General features: G+C 43.9%; 1 protein-coding gene across 2 annotated transcripts in view; it reads left to right on the top strand.

The window, feature by feature from the left end:
- The window catches only part of Grin2b (glutamate ionotropic receptor NMDA type subunit 2B), a 504,020-nt gene that overhangs the window by 31,761 nt on the left and 466,177 nt on the right, over positions 1–6,082 (top strand). For both annotated transcript variants that reach the window (XM_031383668.1, XM_031383665.1), the window contains exon 2: positions 3,358–3,438. The gene's annotated coding sequence lies outside the window, so the exon portion shown is untranslated. The remainder of the gene's footprint in view (positions 1–3,357; positions 3,439–6,082) is intronic.

Genomic DNA, 6,082 nt, shown 5'->3' with positions numbered 1-6,082 from the left:
AGTCATTACATGGGGGTACTCACTAACAGTCAGTCAGTCATTACATGGGGGTACTCACTAACAGTCAGCCATTACATGGGGGTACTCACTGACAGTCAGTCAGTCAGTCATTACATGGGGATACTCACTGACAGTCAGTCAGTCAGTCATTAATTACATGGGGGTACTCACTAACAGTCAGCCATTACATGGGGGTACTGCACTGAACTAATTTTCTCCCCTTTGTTCTCCCTTGGAAGTGCCCTTATGGACTGATAGATTCTTTTTCAATCATAATGGTCATTTAAAAAATGTTATAATAATCCACATTGGCCTATAAGACCCACTAAGTCAGTCTTTCTCCCTTGACACATTCTTATTGGTCTAAGAGAATGTTCCTGAGCCAAAAAGGCTATCTGTTTTCACCTTACTACTGACCTGAAATTTGTCACTTCTCTTGAGTTCATGAATAAGTGAAGTACTTACTTTTTCTCTCCCACCAGAAATGGTATTTAGAAGCCGGGATCTAGGTGGTTGATGTGTCTATTGTCACTGGAATGCCATTGCTTATATATAGTTATACATATATATGTGTACACATTCACTTGTAAATATAAAATTTTTAACATTGTTCACCACTGCTTCTCTAATACCATTGTCAACAACACAATTCGGTCTGAAGCTTTATACCTAAGTAAGTTAGTAGGCAATGGGGAACATTGAGCATGGTCTCCAATTGTCACCCAATTAGAGTGGACTTGTTAATGAAAAGAAGATGAGTCTTTACAATGCTGACACCTGTCAATCACCTCCAATCATGCCAGTTAAAATGGGCATCATTAGTCACGGGTTTAGCTTTGTGTGACACCTGAAACAATGCACCAGGGAGGTTAGCAATATCAACTTGCCAAAAAATATTATCCCTAATCTATTCAAGAGGAAAAGAAATCAGGCAGGTCTGATGTAAAATATCCTATAATGTTGGCTGTGATGATTAATCTTGTCACCTTGGTGCCACTTAAAATCACCATGGAAATGAACCTGTGGGAATGTCTGGGAGGCAGCTTCCAGATTGGGTTAATTCGGGTGGGAAGACCTACCTTAAATGTTGTCTTAGTTAGTGTGTTACTGCTGTGAACAGACACCATGACTAAGGCAAGTCTTATAAATGACAACATTTAATTGGGGCTAGCTTGCAGGTTCAGAGGCTCAGTCCATTATCATCAAGGTGGGAACATGGCAGCATCCAGGCAGGCATGGTGCAGGAGGAGCTGAGAGGTCTACGTCTTCATCTGAAGGCTGCAAGCAGAATACTGACTTCCAGACAGCTAGGATGAGGGTCTTAAAGTCCACACCCACAGTGACACACTTACTCCAACAAGGCCATACCTACTCCAACAGAGCCACACCTTCTAATAGTGCCATTCCCTGGGCCGAGCATATGCAAACCATTACAAATGAGGTTGTACCATTTTTATGGGCTGGGAGGTCTCTTACTGAGTAAAAGGAGCAAGAGAGCTTCCTGGTTGTGGGTGCCTCACTCTCCTGCCATCATGATTCACTCACCAAGATGGCTGGTCCCCTCCGTGTGAGCCAGAACCAACTCTCCTTCCTTGAGTTACTTCTTGTTAGGTCGATGACAGCGATACAAAAGGTAACTAATACATGGCCACCTGAATCGTGAAAGAACACCAGTGTCAACAGGTATTCTGTCGTAGGCCTACATTCCCAGCATTCTCAAGATGGAGGAAGCAGGACTGCAGGTTCAAAGCCTGCCTGCACTATGTATTGAGACTGTCTCAATGAAGCAAAGCAAAACAGAACAAAATGTAATGCTATGCAAAAAGTAAGGGAGGAACTAGATGAAGATGGACTAAGGGGACAAGATAACCCAACAAACTACATAATAAAGGGCAGTCACAAAACACTGGGAGACTCTGCATATTGATTCTAACTATGACACCTGTGTATCGAGGGCATCCAGATCAGAAACGTGCTTATTTAACGCACTGGTGACTTTGTCTGAGACAGGAAGCAGAGACTCCTTCTTTCTGTAGATGTCAGTAGATGATGAAATGAACTAAGAAGTTAGGAGGTAACAAAGTGTGTCAGTTTTCATTGTGGAGGAATCTACCAGAAATTCTGATAAAGTTGTAAGTAATCTTTGGAGAGTAAAAATGGAGGTGGTGAAGAGGCTGGGAAACTCATGCCCAGTGGTTTTGATTTCTTTTCTTTCTTTCTTTCTTTCTTTCTTTCTTTCTTTCTTTCTTTCTTTCTTTCTTTCTTTCTTTCTCTCTCTCTTTCTTTCTTTCTTTCTTTTTTTTTAAAAAAGATTTATTTTATTTATTTTATGTGTATGAGTACACTGTAGCTGTACAGATGGCCGTGAGCTATCATGTGTGTGGCTGCTGGGAATTGAACTCAAGACCTCTGCCAGCCCCGCTCGCTCCAGCCTCACTCATTCCAGCCTTACTCATTCTGGCCCAGCTCGCTCCAGTACTTCGCTGTAGTTGTCTTCAGACGCACCAGAAGAGGGCATCAGATCTCATTATGGGTGGTTCTGAGCCACCATATGGTTGCTGGGATCCGAACTCAAGGACCTTCGGAAGAGCAGTCAGTGCTCTTAGCCGCTGAGCCATCTCGCCAGCCCTGGTTTTGATTTCTTTGTGCTCTTCACTCATACAGTTTTGATAATATTATAACTTAGGAAAAAAACAGTTTTAAAGCAAAATTGAAAAATGCAAGTGAGACAGGGGGAACCAACTTGGGATCAGACTGTGAAGGTCTTCACACTCTGGGAGGGTCAGAACTAAATCCTGGGGATTCCTGTGAAGAAGTTCATGTGGGGTCACCATACTGCAACGATCACTACATCGTAGAAAGCCTTTAAATATTTATTGACCTCCTTCTCCAGGCCTCTCGCAAGCCCTTCACTTATTCATCTAGACACTGTCAGAGGGACTCAGCAGGCTCCTGGGATTCTTGGGGAGTTTATGTGACACACCTCTCAGAGAGTTGGCTCTCAGTTGCTTGCATGGATTGGGGACATAGTCCTCTCTCCACCAATTCAGATGGAAACCTCAGAATTCTTCCAGAGCACTGTGTGTGTGTGTCTGTGTGTATATGTGTGTGTGTCTGTATGTGTCTGTGTGTATACATATGTGTGTACGTGTGTGTGTGTGTGTGTGTGTGTCTGTCTTTCTGCCTGTCTCTGTATTCTAGTAAAGTCCAGATTCCTGCACAGTTTCCCCTGTGTTCTCTAGCCCTCATGAGTGTCATGCTCTGCTGGGACCCTTTGTGTCTCCAGTGTGACAGTCTTACCTCTTACCCCAACTCAAGCAGGCGATCTCAAAGCTGCTTTGTTTTTCTCTCTAATAGAGCTTCATGTGAGTTCTCGCTGTTCACAGAGACTGAATGGTGCAGGATGACAAGCGCTGAAGGCCATTACCTTTTCCAGAGGTGAGCAGCCCCCACTCTCAGTGAAAGCTTGAGATAAGTTGGCTTTACCAAAGAGGGGTTGAGAAAGGGATGGTGTCTCTGTGGGGGACGATGCCAGCTGCTGCTCTGAGAGTCAAGAGCCACTTGGGAGGAGACCTATGATGTGGAAAAAATATATTGGCATCCTGATACTTCTCATAGAGAAGATCCTGAAATAAAGTTGGGGAGAGAATTGAGTGCAGAGAGAGAAGGGAGCTGAGGAAGGGTGAGGATCCAGTTCGTCTCCACTGTTGGCATCATCATCTGATTATCTTAGCTTCTGGAAGATGCTTCACAGCGCCTTAAGACAGTGACTAGATCTCTCATCCATAATGTTGGTGATGGGAAAAAATAGGCCACATAGCCTAAGAAGTTTGAATAATCTGATAGCAAATATCTTCTCTGTGTGATTGTGACAGAAAAACGCCAGGTTATTCTTCGTATTTTGATCTCTCTCTCTCTCTCTCTCTCTCTCTCTCTCTCTCTCTCTCTCTCTCTCTCTCACACACACACACACACACACACAAACACAAAATAGATATTTAGAGAGATGAAAATTGAAATTCTAAGGAATTTCTTTAAAACAACAACAACAAAACAACCCTCAAACAAGGGGTAGGGGAGATGACTCAGCAGTTAAGAGCACTGTCTACTCTTCATGAACATCTGTGTTTGATTCCCAGCACCTACATGGCAGCTTACAACAGTCTTAAAACTCTAGTTTCAGAGGACCCACCACCCCTTTTGGCTTCCTCAGGAACTGCGCACACACGGTGTACATACATACATATGACAAAACACACATGAAATAATTTTCAAAATAAAAACAATTATACTTGGGTCAGATTTAGTGTTACATCTTTGCTTTGTTAAAGGGTAAGTCAGCAATAGAAAACAAACAAACCAAATAAAACCAAACCAAACTAGTAAGGCAATGCCTGCACTAACCGCTGACTAGGGGTTGTTCCATTTTGGAGGGGTTGTTTTCCTGCAGGAGGTGAGCGACTGTAGAAAGGATGCTCTGTGCAAAGCCTCCCCTTTGGAGGCCTCCTGGTCCCTTCCCACCACACCACATCTTCCTCCTTCCTAGAGGCCACCCTCCTCTCTGTCCTTCTTCCCTCACCTCTGTTCTCTGTGTAAGTTTTCAAAGAACGGGAACATTCAAGGAGCAATGTGTCACAACAAAGCACTCAAGAGGCTCGTAGAAGGAAGGGACTGGGAAAGAGTAATCTACATGGTTGCTGGACAAGCAAGCCTTCAGACAAGGTTATTTATCTATCCTGAAAAAGATTGCCTGGGTTGAATAATTAATATTATTATGATAAGAACAAAACATAGATTCTTTGAAAAGAGTTAAGACGAAAAGGCAGGAGTTCAGCCTGCTCGTGAGAGGCATGAAAACCAAATGCTCTGCCTGGTGTCTACGCTCTCTGAGAGCAAGCAAAGGTAGGTGGGTTGAATTTAGCACAAGGCTTTCCTATGTGCGTCTTCCACTAAGCCCTTAACAAATTTTCAAAGATTAAAAAAAAAAATCATTCAAGTGTTTCCTCCAGAAACAAGAAGCCTGCTGCTGCTTATTAGTCTATAGAGCAGAGGTCGGACTGACTTTGAAGTAAAGGCAGTTTCAGAACCACGGTCCTGTCTCAGACCATGGAGAAGTCTGTCCTTCCTTCCTTCCTTCCTTCCTTCCTTCCTTCCTTCCTTCCTTCCTTCCTTCCTTCCTTCCTTCCTTCCATCTGCCTTGTTTTTGGAATAGTCTCTCCCTCTCCCTCTCCCTCTCCCTCTCCCTCTCCCTCTTCCTCTCCCTTTCCTCCCTCCCCTCTCTTTTTCCCTCCCCACCTCCTCACTGGGACCTGGAGCTTGCCAAGTAACTCAGGATGGCTGGCCAATGGATCTGTAGAAATCTGCCTGTGTTCCTACTCCTCAGAGTTAAAAGTACAAGCATGCACCGTAATGGCTACATCTGGTTTACAAAGTATTTGCTTTAAATTTATTTACTTATTTACTGTTTGTATGTGTGTGCTTGCTTCTACAAGCCAGAAGGCAGCATCAGATTCCCTGAAACTAGGGTTCCAGGTGTTTTCCAGCCACCATGTGAGTGCTAGGAACAGAACCGGGTCCTCTGGGAGAAGAGTGCGCGCTGTTAACTGAACCATCTCTGCCTCCCCCAAAGTATCTACTTTAAACGTGCTCCACAAATTCAAATTTTGTTTAAAGAATCTGTGTACGCTGTTTCCCACTTGAAAGGGGCTCAGAAGTTTGGAAGTGAGCTCATCAACACCAAGTTTCTAAAATTTTCAATGGGCTTGGAAGAGACATCCAAATGGAGCATTGCACAAAGCTCAGGGAAAGAATTCAAACCTTGGTGACTTTGGAAGGACACTTTGGGACATTTTCTGAAGGAGGACCCAAAGTCTGCAGGAGCTCAGGGTGTGCGGAAAGAGGCCCTCCTTTCATTAGCTACATACTCACTTATCAAAGAACCAAGAGAAAACTCATGAAAATTGGTGAAATTGAAAACAAAGGAGTTCAGCCGAAGCTGAACACTGACATCAGCAGAAATTAGTCAAACAGAAGGAGCCACTGCAGCCCTCCCCCAGCACAGCCCTCCCCCAGCACAGCCCTC

The sequence above is a fragment of the Mastomys coucha genome, unplaced genomic scaffold (genome assembly GCF_008632895.1).
Source record: "Mastomys coucha isolate ucsf_1 unplaced genomic scaffold, UCSF_Mcou_1 pScaffold20, whole genome shotgun sequence".
Classification (NCBI taxonomy): domain Eukaryota; kingdom Metazoa; phylum Chordata; class Mammalia; order Rodentia; family Muridae; genus Mastomys; species Mastomys coucha.
Note: the sequence above shows the minus strand (reverse complement) of the source record. Positions and strands in the feature narration are given on the sequence as shown.